An 18454-nucleotide genomic window follows, 5' to 3' on the forward strand; every position below is an offset into this window, starting at 1 on the left:
TTCAGTTCCTTCAGGATCTTCATTTTATCCTATATGGTTTGGGTACATTGTCTTTACAGACTACATTTGAGAAAAACTGACCAGGAAGGTTATAGGTGAGAATAAGTAAGCATAATTTGATGATCATATTTTCTTTTCCAGAGAAAAGAAACACAGAAGTGATCAAAAGAAATCTTACATTAAGAAAAGCATCAGAGGCATCCAGGTGGCCTAGTCCATTAAGCATCTGCCTTTGGCTTGGGTCATGATCTCAGGTCCTGGGATGGAGCCTTCCATTGGGCTCCCTACTCAGCAGGAAGTCTGTGTCTCCCGCTCCCTCTGCCCTTCCCCATCTCGTGCTCTCTCTCTCACACGTAAATAAATACAATCTTAGGGATGCCTGGGTGGCTCAGTGGTTGAGCGTCTGCCTTCAGTTCAGGGCCTCATCAATTCCCAATTCTGAGAATTGAGTCCCGCATCAGGCTCCCTGTGAGGAGCCTGCTTCTCCTTCTGTCTCTGTCTCTGCCTCTGTCTGTGTCTCTCATCAGTAAATAAATAAAATCTTAAAAAAAGAAAACATCTGTATTTATTTCAGTGAGGGGTGTGTATGTGTATGTGTGTGCTTACACACTTGTGCACACAGTAGGAGAGAGCTAAGATATTAAGTAGGAGATTTAGAGCCTTCTGATATAGGGAACATATGCTTTGCTACTTATCACCCTGACCCAGATCTGGTTTTAAAGACTCTACTAGTCTATGCCTCAAATCCTTTTTTCCCAAAGCCCATCAAATCGGTAGCAAATGTGAAACATTTGCTGGCCTGTCCACCTAATCCATCATAGTACAATACAAAAAGATACGAAGAGACTGAGGTGGATAAAGGAAATCAATACCCGTTTCCTGTTCTTTACCTTGAGATCCTTTGTCTGGTTTCACTATGTCTTCAACAGAATAAGAAACATAGCTTGAATTCCCAATCAAAATCAGATAAAATGCAGGCGATAAGACATTGTGTCTCTCCTTTCTGAAGATAAGAAATTTGGGTTATAACAGAGCCAAATTGCCTAAACTCACTGCAGTTTTTTAGTGATTAGAAGTTTTTTGTGATTCATAGTAACTTATATATTTAACCATAAGGTATTTAGAAACAAGGCAAATATTCTAACAATAGAATGTTGAGCAAGTTGAACAAATATTTTAATTCTCCACAAATTATAAATAATTCTGTATACCTTCCAAGTTAGATTGTAATCTTTCTTTTCTTTTTTTTTAATTTTTTAATATTTTATTTATTTATTCATGACAGAAAGAGAGAGAGAGAGAGAGAGAGGCAGAGACACAGGCAGAGGGAGAAGTAGGCTCCACGCAGGGAGCCCAAGGTGGGACTCGATCCTGGGTCTCCAGGATCACGCCCTGGGCCAAAGGCGGTGCTAAACCGCTAAGCCACCCAGGCTGCCCTCTTTCTTTTCTTTTTCAAGATTTTATTTATTTATTCATGAAAGACACTCAGGAAGAGAGGCAGAGACACAGGCCAGGGGAGAAGCAGGCTCCATGCAAGAAGCCGGATGTGGGACTCTATCCCCGTACCCTGGGATTATGCCCTGAGCCAAAGTCAGATGCTCAACCACTAAGCCCCCCACATGTCCCATAATCTTTCTTTTAAAATTCCTGAGTACTGGGACACCTGGGTGGCTCAGTGGTTGAGCATCTGCCTTTGGCTCAGGGTGTGATCCTGGGATCCTGGGATCCAGTTCCACATCGGGCTCCCTGCATGGAGCCTGCTTCTCCCTCGGCCTGTGTCTTGGCCTCTCTTTCTGTGTGTCTTTCATGAATAAATAAATAAAATATTTTTTTAAAAATCCCTGAATACTATTACACTGTACATACATAAGCAAATATAAATATATCCATGATTTCCACACTTTATGGAGCAATATAAACAAAAAATATAATAGTTCATTATATTTTCTAGCCTGATGGCCCCATAGAGCAGTCTTTGCAAAAGTTTTCTAAATTGTCTATGAGTTTTTTTTAAAAACCATGTTTTTAACACATATATATATATATATATATATATATATATATATGTCATTTGGACACTTAGAAAATTATGCGCTTATTACATACATACTACATGGTTTTCATTTATGAGTGAAAGATTTTTCAAGTATGAGATCAGCTGCTTCTTGATAGCATACCTAAGGCATTTCTTCAAAATGGTCATGTAGTAAAAGAGAATAAACCTTATTCCTTAGCCTTTGCATAGAAATGTGTTTAGTATAATACTTGTAGATGAGATCAATAAAGTTATAGGAGACTCTAAGAAAAAGATGGAGAAAAAAAGCCTATTTACAACAGGTTAATAAAGCTCATGTGCTTGCCTAATAGCCACATTTCCCACCTACACATGAGCATCAACATTCAAGTATGGTTAATGTGGGCTACCTTTCATTTTGTTTATTATTATACAGCTAGGGTTATGCCTTCAAATTGTCCCCCATAAAAGAGGGAGTTGCTTAATATCCAAGTACTTATGGTGTTTCTCCTCTTGTGGGGCTCTCTTGATTTTTAAGTTTTGAAATACAACAGAGTACTACTTGGGAATGAGGTATTAGCCTGAAATGACCCTCTTTAACATAAGCCTTAGATGTTGATAGAAGTCCCTGGTGAAATAGGTTTCAAGTTTTAAAAGGAGGCAAAGAAATGTAATACAGCTATAATTATTATTATAGGGAATGTGATCTCATAAATACTTGTATAAGATATCATTGCAAAAAGCTCTTAAAATTACTTTTAAAACAAGTCAGAAAATTATTTAGTTCACAGGCTGAACTAGAAGGAAACTTTCCTTCTAGTTATATGTGATTTAGGATAAATTCTCTAATAGCATCGTATACGGATTTAAAAGTGCTCTAATTCAAAAACCTACTTGGACGTTAAGATGATGTATTGTAATAAGCTGTTGGATGAATCCGAGATTAGTTCTGGTCATAACAATGATGCTGTATTTTGTTAATTTCCATTAGGATTGCCCTGATCTAACAATTATTGCTTGTCCCTGGGTGAAATATAAGTGTATGTGTTCCTTTGTAAGCATTTGCTTATAAGAGAATGTGTTATGCTAAAAAAAAAGGAGTGATTAACAAATTTGATCATCTTCTCTTCTACTTTGGAGCAAAGTGGAACAATTGGGCTTAGCTGCTGCCCATGTAATACCACACGTGGAGTTAAGAAAGACTGATGAGCCCAGGTTTTGGGCTGAGACTTTTCCATCCATAGCCTCTCCAATCCCTTTGCCATGTTCATGTACACAAGGTTACCTGCATGCTTTCATTCCCAGCTTCTGTGTCTTTGTTGAAGGGTTGCCCCAAGTGTCTAGATTCTAATTTCCCTACACATGGAGGGTTGGCAGTACCTAGGAATTTAAGTTCTCCCAAATACAGTCCTTAGCCAATGGTTAATAGATGCAGGGGTATAATATACTCCTCCCTGGCCGCCTAATGGGAATAACTGAGGAAGTACCTATACTGTTGCCAGAGCTTCCCTGTAGCATCAATCCAGTGACCAGCTGTAGGATTTTGCTTGATAACCTTACTGGCCTCCTTTCTTCCCTAGTTTTCACCATTGATTTGTTCTGGGAATGTTTCCTAATCAATCACTTTAACATGAATCCTAATCTCAAGGTCTGTTTCTAGGGAACTCTTCCTAAGAGAGGTGGTTCATTGTGGATGCTTGCAAGTGCCTTGCCGGGGTCACAGAGGTCCGGCCCACACACCTGAATGAAATGGATACTACCCCTGCAGCAGGAAATGAGATGGGCTTCCTTCTTTATAGTTGATTCTGGCCAGATCTCTCCTTCGGGACCTAGGCATTCATTTCCCCAGCTTCTGGGAACATTGGCAGCTCACATTCTTCTCTGTGAATTGTCATTAGCCAAAGGGCAGCCCCCATGGCATGGCTGTTCAATGTGGAGTTCAAGGCCAGGTCTGCTTGTCTCCATTTGGGACAACTTTAAAGTGCTATCCCAACTCTAGAACTTCCATGGCATCAACTGAAAACTGTTGTTATTCCTTGTAACCCAATTCCTTCTGCCCAGCCCTGCTTTTTTATTCCCCAAGGTATTCTGAAGGACATTCTTCCATAAAACTCTTGCCAATAAATCTCTTTCTCAGAGTTTGTCTCCTGAGGAAACTGACCCAAGCTATATTCTTCAACCTTGAGAGAGAGGGGTGGGTGACCAAACTGACAGTTGAGAGGTCTGAAAACAAAGGCTTAGAGAAGTAGCTTGCTGGAGGCTGCATAGTTTGTAAGGATTAACAGAATCTGACTCAAACCACCTGGGTTTGAATCTGGATACCTTTCTATTTGCACATAAAACATCTAAAATGTGTGGCTAAATTTTCTTTTTGGAGGTTTTTATTTTCATTACTTATTTTAATAGTATATTAAAATATTTTATTTACTAGTTTTTGTTTTCTTCTAATGAGAATAACTCCTAACTACATATGCTTCAGGATGATGGGCCATGTTAAACTTCTCTCTACCAAGTACACTTATTTGTACTCTAAGATTAAAAAGGGAGTTTTCTGGCACTCAGTACTCAGAAAAACATCCAGGGCAATACTGTGTGCTCTAAGGATGTTTCTATATGTTGGAAGGAAGTTTCCATCATGTGCTAATGATAACATTTCCTTTTGGAGCATATGCCCAAAAGAATAGCAGCTTAATGGGAGAACTTTGATTAACTGCCCAGACAAGTTTCTGTCAACTACTATTAATAACAAAAGATATATATGGATCTGAACACTGTGCGCACACACACATATGTACACACTCACACATACTGGATCCTCCCTTTCCTTCACCATCTTATGTTGGGGTCTGTCAACCTGTGAGCAAATAGGACTATAAAAAGTGTTCATTAAATTATTTATTGTGCCTAGCTGTGCTATGGCTGCAGAAAATGAATAGGATTATGCCTGGTGTTTTGCCAGATATGGCCTAGTATTAATAAAAAGAGAGACATAATCTCATCTGCTGTGAAGCTTTAGAAGAAAAATAAATTCTGAAGAAAATATTCTTGATAACATTGGAAATTAAGTCTATAATAGTTTATTGATATTTATTAAATACATTTCATTAGCACTGTTGAGATGGGAAAGCAAGGAGTAAAAGGGAAAAATGAAATGTGGGAATACAGGTTGGCTGGCAAGAATGACAGAGTGAGCCTGATAAACAGGATATGTCTGCGGTTGATTGGTATCCTCAATTTCACTGTTTTTTTCTGACCTGTCATGGATATTTCTCTCTTGAGTTTATGAACAAGGAGATAATCATGATGTTCTGCTGCTGCTGTCCAGTAGAATTTTCCTATATCTTCCATGCCCAATATGATAGTCAGTAGCCATGTGGGGTTATCTAATACTTGAAATGTAAGTGCAACTGCAGAGCTGAATGGTAATTTTCTTTAATTAAAAGTTAAATTTAAATCGCTGTATGTGGCCAGTGGCTAGTGCATTGGATGGTGCAACCTACAATTATGTAATAAGGTGAAAATTTTAGTTCTTAACATTTATCATTAGGATTCCTTTTAGGTATAAAAATGACTTTCCTTAGGATGACTGGTGCTAAGCCCATTTAGGATATATATTCCACTTTATATGTATTAGCTTATTTAATTCCCAGTTTAACTCAATGAGATAGTAATTATTATTATTCCCATTTTAGAGGCAATGAATCTGAGGTTAAAAGAGATTAAGTTACTTGCCAAGAGTCACATAATAAGTATAGATCCAAAGATGTGTCTGTCAGTGAATACAGCAGATGCTGCAGCATCATGGCAGAAGGACGAATTGCTTGGCATGAATTAAGGGATGGTCTGAAAAGATGATGAGATGAGTGAGAAAAATGGAGAGAGTCTGAGATTCTATGGGGTGAAAAGCTCATGAGGCTGTGGGGAGGGGACTTGGGTTATGTTATAAACATGGTAACCACTAGCCACATATGCTTATTTAAATTTAAAGACATTAAAATTAAATAAGTCTAAAATTCAATTTCTCAGTTATACTGGCCACATTTCAAGAGTTCAAAAGCCACATGTGCCTAATAATGACTGTAGATATGGTGCAGAAGTAGGGCATTTCCATTATCATAGAAAGTTCTATTGGACAGGACTGAGTCATAGGACAGTTCAGGATGACTGTATCTATTGACCAGGGAGGTGGTTTTCACTGATGTAAAGTAAATCTCTCTTTCATCTTCCCCCCAAATTACCAGCAAAGCCCATTAATTTCATGAATGGCCTATAGGAGTAAATATAAATTGAAGAAAGGGTTATATTTCTTGCCTAGGTCAATATGACATGGTATATGGGATGAGCTTCAAAAGCAAGAGGCTGAAGTCTCAGGTGGTCACATAAGTTGTAAAAGGTGTTCTTAGGGTAGGATTGGAGCTTAAACTCCCATAAACTGTAGAATTAGGGGAGTGATGGTGGTTCAAACTAATTTTCACTAAGATTTGTGGATACTGTGACCCTCTCTCCTCCAGCTGGCAGTATTCATATGACCATTCTTATAATGTGAAAGAGGGAATTATGTTCTACTCTTATTCTTGATCTCATAATCTTTAAAACATTTGTCAAGTTTTCTTGAAAGCTGCAATTTGTAGTAAGTTTGTATTTATCCATCCTGCTACTGATTTTAAGTCACCACACAGGAGACATTCCTGGCTCTAATTAATAATAATGGTTAGCAATCTAAGTACAAAACACTGTTTTAAGCATTTTATACATATTAAACTCATTTGTTCCTCAGAGTAACTCAAGGAAATAGTGTTCTCCTCATTTTAACGGCAATGAATCCAAGGCACAAGAGACTAGGTAACTTGCCATGAGTCCCATAGTGAGAGAGGCAGGATTTGAATGAATTTTTCCTCAGAGGCCAACACAATGTCTTTCTTGGGTTTCAATAGGCAGGTAACCAGTGTCTTATGGTTTGTTGGCCTGGCTCCTGAATCTTGCCCTTGTGTGTTGCCTTCATGGATACCTCGCTGCAAGAAGAGTCAGCTCTGCAGGTGAATTGAATACATTAATTCACATGCCCATCATTTCTGGGAGTATGGAATTGAAACACTGAAGAACATCAGGGACACCCTGAACACTTTGTAATTGTGAAGGAGCCAACCTCTACCCTTTGGGTGGAAAATAAAAGTTTCCCTGCCCAACTGTGCAGCTCTCTGAAGGAACTAGCTGCCAAGCTATTGAGAATTTCTGGATGTTCACTGAATACCTAGTTGGCATAATTTCACCAGCCATATTACAGGAGAACAAGCAGTAGAGATATAAGCAATCTATAATTAATTGCATATTATACTCCTGTAGAATGGTCGTGATGGGATGGACTTTAGGTATCATCTGGTCCAGACGTTTTCAATGGCTGGGTTGTAGACAAGGAAGACTTTTAAATATGTGGAAGCCAGGTCCTACCCCTGGGGACTCTGATTCCATAGATCTGTGGGTAGGATCTGGACATCTGTACTTTAAGAAGATGTCCACTAAACAGAAATTCATTGGTCACATTTGGAAGATGTTAGAGAAATAACTAATTAATTTAAAATCTGCCAAATTAAGGGGAAAGCATGCACTCATCCTTCTTTTCACTTACCAATGCTAACAGGAAACTTGAATAGCTATTTAGGGAAAATTTCTCATTACAGAAGATTGCAGCTAGTATGTAAAAAAAGAGGTAAAATATCATCATTCTTAAATCCTAATGAATCAATGGATCAAGGCAATGATCATCAATAGCTGTAAATAACACAAAATGGTCATCCTGATGAAGGTACACAATACCACGTATAAAGTGTTCTCACCAAAAACTTAAAATAGAATCTCATCAAGTCTCTATATCTCACTTTCAATTTATAAGAGATATAGAGGACAGAGGAACATGCTAAACAACCCTACCAGTATTCAGTAATCAAAATCCAGACTATGACAACATCTATAGGTCAAATAATCCTGTTTCATCCTCAAATACATTGAAAGGGGGAAAAAGATGAGGGGGAAATCCCTGGAAAATGGATCTTGATAAAGCTCTTGACTTGATCCTACACTTAAAATTATATATTGTTAATTTTGTTAGGTGTGATAATTACGTTGTAGGTACTTTTAGAGTTACTGTAATGTTGATGGATGAAATAAATATTTATGAATAAAATAAGAAGATTTACTTTAAATTATGTCAGAGAAGGGAGGTAGGTAAAGGATTATATGAAACAAGAATAGTCCTAAGTTGACAACAGTTGAAGCTAGGTGATGGACAGTAAGCAGTCATCATACCATTTTTGCAAGTTATGTATATGATTGAAATTGCCAATCAGAAAAAGTTGATAATAAAACTGTGTCCCAAAATGCAAAGGCTGTGGCTTACAGAAAACTACAACTCTCAGGCTGAATCCAGTCTGCTGCCTGTTTTTGTTAATACAATTTTATTAGAATACAATAAACTGTACCTATTTATTTGCCTGCCTGTTGTCTACAATGACAGAGTTGAGCAGTTGCTGCAGAGACTATGTGGTCCATAAAGCCTAAAATATTTGCCATCTGGCCCTTTACAGAAAATGTTTGCCAACTCCTAACTTAGAAGAAGTTACAAACTGAGAAAAGAATTAACTACTAATTTTTTGTTTGGTTATTGTTATACATACCATTTCTCATGTGTATGTTTCTAATTTTTTTCAGCTTTTTAAATAATGTTAGAAGGAATATTAGAATTCAAATATCATCATTTTGTAACTCCTGATGAGTCACCAGTTGTAGGCAATGGTTATCAATAGGAGTAGGTCTAGGCATTGGTCATCAAAGAGTAATACATAATAATATTGATGTAATAATGTGCAATACTATGAATGATGAATGGTTTAAGCTATTGTTCTAAAAAATATATATAAGCCTAGGTGATTCCAATGACTGTACCAAGTTGAGAACATTAACCTCCTTTCTCTTTATTATTCATATGTGAAAAGTTAAGTCACAGAACAGATACCAAAAGGGAGTACCCACCCAGAGACCCAGACATGTTTCATCATGTGAGTTCTTCCTGCCCTCTCACGGTGTACTAGAGTGTTTAAAACAAAACAAAATGGTATATGAATCCTAGCAAGATATGCTTTGTATCAGTTTTCTCTATCTCAATTCTGGTAGTTCCTATAAACCATATCGGTCAGTAAAATATTGTGTCCTGTAGCACCATTACCTGCCAAGTGGAGAGAGAAAGGAAGATAGTTATGTAATACCTGCCCCTATAGTGATGGCCCATATATTATCTGTCTAATCTTCTAAAGAATTGGGTGGTGCAGAGGGTGGAGTATTATAATATTCCAATACTAGCTTCTCTGAAGGACTAATATATTGCTGATTTAGTAGTGGTCAAAGTTGAGAAGTGGGAAAGGAATGGTTGGGAAAAACTCTAAGGAAACTTGGGCTCTCACAAGGCTAAAGGAAGTAATGCTGGAGTAGCAGAAAAGCTTGAAGCTGAAAGACTTCGTTCAAGTCCTGGCTTTTTTCTTATGACAAGGTGACTTAGAAAAAGCCCCTTAACCTTTATGAATTGCAGTTGCCTCTGATGTAGCAGGCTAACTTCACAAGGTTGTTGTGAAGATTAAATGGAGTAATGTATCTGAAAGAATTTTGTAAACTCTATAACACTAGGTAAATAGAAGTTCTCATTACTTAGGCTCATTCATTTTGCCAATGAACTAAAGCCATCTTTGGTGGTTGCCAAGTTCAGGAACGTTAAAAGAAGCATTTGGCTTTCTTGCAGATGGGTGATTTACACTGAATCTAAGCTGTTGCATGCTGTCTTTTTAGACTAAATAGCTTACTTTCCATTTATTCTCTTGTCTCTAGGAAGGGAGCTGGATGTGTCATGGAGAAGAAGCATAGAATGAAAAGAGATGCAGGAGTTGAGGCAGCCATACACTTCTTTTAGAAGCAGTATCCCTCTATAATTTGGCAGAGAGAAGGTAAAACGAATACAAAGTAATGTGTGATAGAAAACAGAACTGAAAAAAAAAAAAAAGAAAAAAGAAAACAGAACTGAGGGGATGCCTGGGTGGCTAAGCGGTTGAGTGTCTGCCTTGAGCTCAGAGTGTGATCCTGGAGTCCTGGGATCGAGTCCCACATCGGGCTCCCTGCATGGAGCCTGCTTCTCCCTCTGCCTGTGTCTCTGCCTCTCTCTCTCTCTGTCTCTCATGAATGAATAAAAAAAAAAAAAAAAAAGCAAACAGAACTGAGAAGGGAGGAGTGAGGAACACAGAGATGGTAGATGTACTTTCAGATACACATGGTTTGCAGTCACCTATAGCATGACATTCCAAAACTAAATGCAGTTTCCTGGTTTTATGTGTAACTCTGGCATCTTCCCAGCCTATTTACTTCCTTTGGTTCTAAACAGTATCTGACAAAGTGTAATGCACATAGCAAGAACTCAGTAAATATTTGTGGAGTGAATATTTCCGTTAAGGCCGAAAATTGAGAGTTGGCTACACATATTCCTTTCCTTTCGTAACAGGACTTTGATAGCTTAGAGAAGGGCTGAGCCATTCAAACAACATTGAGAATTCAGTTCAGGTTTGACGTGGTTAATTATCATCCTGTTTTCTCTGGCTTGGCCAGATATCATAACTACTTTCAAAGGTTCTGTACAGCTAGGATACAGCTAGAAGCCACTGACAGTCTTGGAAACTACTATTATCTAAACATTTTGCAGAGATGTATTTTTTATTCTCTGTTAGCAACTGAATTCTTGCTTTTATATTTAGTCTAATTGCCACTCAGAGCAGAATATTTTTAATTGGTGCATCCTTTCTACCTTGCCCACTTCTAAATATATGAATAAACATGTTTGCTGCTTAAAAAAAAAAGAGTAAGAGTTTCTTGAGAAGGTCATCATTGCACTAAGATTCTTTGATATCTTAGATATTGAATAATATTATAGGTATTAAATGATACAGCTATTAAATAAATGTGTATATTTATACACAATACTGACTGGATCATGAGGATATAATGTACAACATGGTGACTATAGTTAATAATTCTGTATTCCATATTTGAAAGTTGCTAAGAGGGTAGATATAAAAATTCTCATTGCAAGTAACATCTTACAGCTATGGTGATGGATGTTAACTAGACTTATTGTGATGATTTCCCATAAATATGAATATTGAATCATTATTTGTATACCTGAAACTATTATAATGTTATATGCCAGTTATACCTCAATAAGAAAATAATTTGACAAGGTTGAATATTCATATTGAATTACAGTATGAATATGCAAAAAAAAAATACTGAGCATTTGGGATAGCATTTGTTTCTGACGTTTAATGCAGGTGACCCAGACAGTACTGGCTCTTTTTGAGAAATTTATTGCTTAGGACTTGCCTTAAGTCAGGTTGGTTAGAATCAGAGCCTGGGATGGGGATTCTTGCTTGAATGATTTATTGGGGAAGTGTTCCCAGGAGAACAGGAGCACGGAAGCAGGAGAGAGTAAGGAAGGGAGCTAAGCACGGATGTGGTATCAGCTGGAGACTGGCTTCAGCCTGACCCCGTGGGGTGCTGACAGTATCACTACATGGCTCCTTTTCAAAGGTAAAAGGAGTTTGAAAGCTCAGTGAATTTTGTAGTCATTTTACTTGACTAATGAAAAATCATATGAAGGAGAAAAGATCCTGGAAGCTCAGGTAACAGCATTTCCTGTCCCTAAAAGAATTTCTGTTCTTCATGCATTTTCTTTGGTTAAATTAATCCAGAAATAATGTTTTTAACCTCTCATGCTTTACCTTTTTTTTTTTTTTTAACAAAGAAATTGATGAATGTGGAAGAATTGACTAAAGATTATTGCTTGAAATACTATTCTGGAAAGAAATTGTAGAAATTAATAGCACTTATGATGTGTACATAGATAGATATGGCAATTTTGAATTTGTTAATTCAATCTTTTAGTTCATATTTAAAAAATAAGACTTTCAAATTTAAAAATAATCCTTGGTTTAATTGTTATGTAAAGGACGACAAGTAGCAGCTCACAAGATGCATATAGAGAAAATTTTTGCCAACATCAGTAAGACAAATATTATTAAGTGTCTAATTAGGAAATTCTACCACCCTGAGTAGACTAAGTGTTACATGAAACTTCTTACTTGAATACAGTTGGTGACGATTATTTCAGTATGTGTGTGGAAGGAGAGATGTTAGCGAGAATGAGATAGGATTGTAAGAACGATGGTGAAGATTTGGTAGATTTTTCTCAAGCTAAATACAGAGTATGTATATATACATATTCTATATATATTCTCTCTATATATATTTTACATATATATAGTAAATGTATAGCTAAACAGAGAATATATATATTCTATGGGAATATATATTTCCCCATAGAATGTCATTTCATATCCATTTCACTGTTAGCACCAAAATGGAAATAGCATTTGCTACCTAAATTGGGTTAAGAGAGAAATAGATTAAAATTCATACAACATTTTGCATATGATAATGTGATGAAATTTGTCAAAATTACTCATTGTCTCTTCCCTTCTTACTCCTTTCTACTTTGTAAAAATGGGTCAATAGTTTATACTATCTCAGGGCACCTGGGTGGCTTAGTGGTTGAACATCTGCTTTTGCCTCACGTTGTGATTCCGGGGTCCTGGGATCGAGTTCCGCATCAGGCTTCCCCTTTGCCTATGTCTCTGCCCCTCTCTGTGTGTCTTTCATGAGTAAATAAATAAAACCTTAAAAAATATACTGTCTCTAAAGGTGTTATTTATTGCTTTTTAAAGACTTCTCATTCTTTCACTGATTATTTTTTATTCTATAATTCTTTTTTATAATTAAATTAAATTTATTTAAGTAAAGTACCCCCAAAGTAGAGGTCTAACTCAACCTGAGATCAAGAGTCATATGTTCTACCAACTGAGCCAGTCAGGTGCCCCCTATGATTCTTTTTTGATACATGTGCACAAAAAGGTATGAGAGAATTATAATAAACAAGCAAACAAAAGATCATGAAGTATATGTACTATAATCTAAAATACTGTGTACTCATAGAAAAAGACATATGGGCCTATATCTGGACCCAGATACTTTCCCTGTGAGCACTACAAAAACAACCACAAGGATGGGGAAGAAGGAAATTGGGAGACTTTGAAGGTCAGTTGGCTGTATAAAATGTGTATAAAATGTGTATAAATGTGTATAAGTCCCAGCATAAAAGTAATTTAGTAAAGGTCAGAAAGATGTTGGGGTTTTTTATGAGTTATCAGAATGATGTGAGACAACATTGGGGAATTAGCAAAGTGCCAGAATCGAAAGGGAGTGTCAATAGGAAAGCTAGAAGCCTAGGGCCTGAAGGAGACTCAGGTAGGAAAGAGTTCAGAAACTTCGAAGGGGACAGAGTTTGAGCCAGGTTCAGGATAAACCCCTGTTGCCACTGCACAACATCCTATAATTTACAACCTAACCTTAATCCTTGTTGCTGTTTTTTTTTTTTTTAAGATTTTATTTATTTATTCGTGAGAGACACACAGAGAAAAGCAGAGACATAGGTAGAGGGAGGAGCAGGCTCCCCGCCCAGACCCCGATGGGGGACTCCATCCCAGGAACCCTGGATCACAACCTAAGTCTAAGGCAGATGCTCAACCACTGAGCCACCCAGGTGCCCCGAGGGACAGAGAGAGAGAGAGGGAGAGAGAGAGAGAGAGAGAGAATCTTTAGCAGGCTCCATACTCAGCACAGAGTCCTGCATGGGGTTTCATCTCACAACCCTGAGATCATGACCTGTGCCAAAATCAAGAGTCAGATACTTAACCGACTAAGCCACCCATGTGCTGCCTTGTTGCTTGCATGATAAATAACAATCCTTTCCCAGAACTGGAGTCTTGACCCGGTTTAGTGCCCTGGGCCCTCACTAAGACCAGTCCTTCCAGAAGGATTCCTTTGCATGTCACATAGGCCCGCTCAGGGCTGGCCTTTCTCTCTGGTCCTGACTTCATCGAGAGATCCTTTGTATCCCTCCCTTACTCTTCACTGCTACTGCCTGGGAAAGTCATCAGAATTTTTTGTTCTGAGACTAAAAAAAGGGCACTGTCATGCAATGTTGCCTCCTTGAGGACATCCAAGGGTTTCTGAAGACCTAAAGATTGGTGGCAGGACCTTGAAGGGGCACAGTGAAGAGAAGGCAGTCTCAGTACCAGTGGGCCTCCAGACCCTAACACGACTGATGTAGGGGCGGGTCTTCCCAGCAGACAGTGGACCCCAAAAGTGGTTTCCAGGTGTGAGTACATTCCCAGGGTAGTGTAAGAGATGATTCTCTGGGAGGTGGGCAAAAAATGTCAGAGTTCCTGGGTTTTTTTCCCCTTATCTAACATTAAGCCTTAGTAATATTGAATATGCATGTGGACATTGGTACCTTTTATGATTGTGAGATGGTGCATATTATGGTCTTTGAGGCATCTTAAGGCAAAGATGGGCGCTCCACTATGTGTGGTGTGTGGTGTGCAGTGGGTGGGGTTGACCTTGGCATCTTCACTTACTTGAATGTTACTAAGTGCTGTGATTGATGTGTTCTGGGCTACTTGTGCCATATTAATTGTGTTTATAAATATTTCTATCTACTCAAACTAACCCTTGCAAAATGAACAAGAGGGTTAAGCAGATTCCTACAAAGAGACTGAAGACTAAACTAAATGTAAGTATAAGCAAACAACAAGAAAGCAACAGAGCTGGTGTCACTTTTATTCCTAGATAGACTCATCAGTCACTGAAGAGGTAAAAATGATGTTGGTCCCACTAGATCTGACAAAGTTAGCCAGAGTAAATTGTCGTTAGCACAATGACTTTATGATGTAGATCTACATTGATTTTCATAATGATGGTCCTTACCTTTTGTGAATATGGAGCACTAAGATATCAGTGTATGTGTTTTTAAGCACAGGATGAACTTGGTAGAACAAAGGAGGAACAGGACAATAAGGAGTTGGCTTTATTTTTCTCTAAACATCATTCTTAATCATGATTGTCTTAGTCCATTCAGGCTATTATAACAAAATACCATAATGAGTGGCTTATAAAAAAACAGAAATTTCTTTTTCACAGTTCTGGAGGCTGGGAAATCTGAGATCATGGTGCCTGCATGTTTGCATTGGCTCCTAAGGGCCCTCTTCCTGGTTCATAGCTGGCACCTTCCCATCAGGTGAAAGGGTCTAGGGGAACTCTCTGCGGTTTCTTTAATAAGAGCATTAACTCTGTTCATGAGAGCTCCAGCCTCATGATCTAATCACCTCACATAGACCCCACCTCCTAATAATTCACATTGGATATTAAAATTTTAACATATGAATTTTGAGGTGGCCACATTCAAAACATAGCAATGATATCCCCCACCCCACCCCATTGTTGAACAAGTTATTGGATTAATATTATTTTAGTCACTTGCAGCTATGTAAAAAGCCTCATGTAGGTAAATATAAGCCATCTTCAGGTGTTAGAGGATTCAACTCAGCCTAACACTGAAACAGCACTCTCACACCCAGGGGACTTACAGTGTCAGAGGTGTCTCAACCTTTCTCAGGTAGATGAAGAGAAGCAAGAGCCTTTTGTCACTGGTGCCACTATTGTTCTATCTTGATTAACACTGTCTGGCTCTTCCATGGGACATTTGTGTGTTGTTTGGAATGTCCTCCCGTGGGAAGTGATGTGGGTGATACATTCTACTACCGACTCCTGGGTCCAGCCCCTTCAGCTCTTACCTTCGGCAGTCTACCCTACAGACTCTAACTCCTCACCCTTGTCCTCATGGGTTGTTTTCTTGGGCAGGCCCCATCAAGACAGTTTGGACATGCATCTATGTGCCCATGGGAACCACCTACATTCTCGCCACCCAAAAGAGAGCATTCAGGTCTGCTCTCCTCTTGCCTTTGATGGCTGAAGGCTCTACCTACCCTCCTGCTCTCTGTTGTCACTAGCTGGTAAATAGATCCCAATCTCCATGTTCACCCTTGCCTTCATTCAATCAGTCCCCAAGTTATTCTGATTTTACCTCTTAAATATTTCTCAAATGGATTTTTTCCCTCTCTTTTCTTACTGCCATTTTTTGAGTTCGATCTTTCATCTATTTTTCTTTCTAACTTATCTTGTCCTCTTGAAACCTACCCTCCATGTAACTGCTGGAATGATTATCAAAAATGAAAATTGAATCCCATCACTATTCTGCATAATGAACGTTGATGTTTCTCCTTGGGCATTGCCTACAGGATCAGTCCCAAGTTTAACTTGGCCTAAAAGCTTCTCCATGATCTGATTCCTGGTCACCATAAACACATGCCAAGGTACATCCTGGCTGCCTTGATTTTTACTATCCTTCCATTGGAAATGTTTTCTAGCCATCATGCTGTCCTCCCCACAGCTAACTCATTCGTTAAGACTCAGCTCATTTTAGTCTCCTCCAGGGGCCTTCCCCTGAGACCTCACCTCCACCTACACTCCCATTGGCCCTGAGCTGGGTTAGGAGCCCCTCCTCATCCCTCTTTAGGCTCTTTTTGTCACTGTTGGTTCTATTACTGCACTTACAGTGTATGTTCCAGTATGTATGTGTCCATTAGACTGAGCATCTGGGAGGAAGAACAGGGTCTTTTTGATTTGACTTTCCTTGTGCTGGCACATGATAGGCACTAAAATATTTGCTGAAGGAATAAGTGAAGAAATGGAAGAATAAAATAAGGCTTTAAGATAACAGAGGGCAGGAGATGAGGTTGGAAAAGATGATTTGACTCCTTCTTTCCCCTTTATTGTTTCTGCTGCAATTCTGAGTCACCACCAAGTGGGCTTTCTCAACAGCAGTGGGGAAGCCATCTGTGCTCCCACCACCTGTCTGCATGTCTTTTTTTCCCACTTAAGAAAATACATGGCCAGAGTAGAGATGATCATTCCTTTGACTTGTAGCACAAAGATTTCTTGCCTAAGAGGATTGTGACAGTTTGCCTGGTTTTAGGAAACAAAACAAACAACGGAACTGGTGCCTGTGGGTTTTCTCATTGGATTCCAGACGTGTGGTGGGTGTGAGTAATCATAGAGAGGTATTTCTGAAATGCTTCTAGGTTTCCAAGGTTGTCTGATAGTCCCAATTCTTACAAAGCATTTTCAGACTTTTCATGACTGCAGTTGCCAATGGGAAGGTAGACTAGGAATAGGCAGGATGATAGGCAGCCATGAGAATCTGGGACCAGGATGGCTGGAAGACCTAGAAACAGTATTCAAGAAGCTGCCATTTGATGAGGCTCCTAAATAGCAGGGTTGGGGAGGTAGAGAAAGGCAGGAACATGGTGGGCCCTATGGCACATTTTGCCTCTGTCTGTATTTACCTAGTGTCTAGCACTGAATCTGGGAAATAGCAGACATCTGCTAAGGGAGAAGGTGACACAGGACTTAGCAATGTCTAGGATTATTTCAAAAAAACAAATAAACTTGTCTTAAACCATGGCAGACACTGAAAATAACTTAGTCTTGCAAAAGTATGGACTTTCTAAATTAAGAGAAATGGTTTTGGCCTTCAGTTCTTGCATATGCCTAAGATCATTGTTATATAAGCAGTAAGATCTTTCCTGTAAAACTCTGAAGAAACACCAATATGCTTTTGCAGCCTGCTCAGTATCCATCTCCCCTTTTTCTGATAAAAGAGCCCCACCTTTTCTTTTGGGGAATTATCCTTCTCTGTAGTTAATCCATGTGAGATCTGTCCTCTTGTTTTCAGAAATGGACATGTCTAAGACCCGAGACTAGGCAATAAAAGGATAGCAACTCCTGGCCACAGTGATGTGTCTAGGGGAGAGGACAAAAGTCAGGCCTTGAAGATACAGGCTTGGCTCTTATCTTGGAATGATTGTCAAAAAAAGCTGGCTTTCTTTCTTTTCTTTCTTTTTTCCTTTCTTTCTTCATTAGAGAGAGGAAATCTTAAGCATTTTGGACTAAGCATGGAGCCTGACATGGGGCTTGATCTCATAATCCTGAGTTCATCACCTGAGCCAAAATCAAGAGTTGGATGCTTAACCGACTAAGCCACCCAGGTGCCCCAAAGAGGTTGCTATGAGAAAATGTAAGCCTAGAAATGCTGGAAGCCGTGTTTGGGAAAAGCCTACCTGGAAATTATGCCAAGTCAGAGGAAAGCAGAGCATAATGATGGAGAAAATCAGATTCCTGATAACATTGTATGTATGCCTAGATCAAGCCAGACCTGTAACTAACTTAACCCTGGATTTGTTATATTCCAAAAGTCAATAAATTTCTTTTGTTTAATTAAGTCAGTTTTAATGGATTTTCTGTTATTGTCTATCCCCAAATTTCTCACATTCTAAGACCCTGGAATTCTGCTAGGAGTGGATGGAGTCTTACCTACTGCTGTCTAGGAGATACTTC

At 38.7% G+C, this 18454-nt stretch overlaps 1 protein-coding gene and 1 long non-coding RNA gene across 5 annotated transcripts in view; one reads left to right on the plus strand and one right to left on the minus strand.

Moving 5' to 3' along the window:
* LOC119877432 overlaps positions 1-18283 on the plus strand; it is a 34235-nt gene extending 15952 nt beyond the window's left edge. Inside the window, exons 2-3 of the long non-coding RNA XR_005376960.1 lie at positions 9887-10002; positions 17981-18283. This is a non-coding gene — a long non-coding RNA (uncharacterized LOC119877432). The remainder of the gene's footprint in view (positions 1-9886; positions 10003-17980) is intronic.
* The window catches only part of UBE2E2 (ubiquitin conjugating enzyme E2 E2), a 528260-nt gene that overhangs the window by 442209 nt on the left and 67597 nt on the right, over positions 1-18454 (minus strand). The window contains exon 1 of one of the 4 annotated variants that reach the window (XM_038570718.1): positions 18431-18449. The exons of 2 other annotated variants lie outside the window; for them this stretch is intronic. The gene's annotated coding sequence lies outside the window, so the exon portion shown is untranslated. Of the gene's footprint in view, positions 1-890; positions 1013-18430; positions 18450-18454 lie in introns of those variants that run through there. One more of the 4 variants, XM_038570716.1, reaches the window with a different exon arrangement.

This window comes from Canis lupus, chromosome 23 (assembly GCF_011100685.1).
Source record: "Canis lupus familiaris isolate Mischka breed German Shepherd chromosome 23, alternate assembly UU_Cfam_GSD_1.0, whole genome shotgun sequence".
Lineage (NCBI taxonomy): Eukaryota > Metazoa > Chordata > Mammalia > Carnivora > Canidae > Canis > Canis lupus.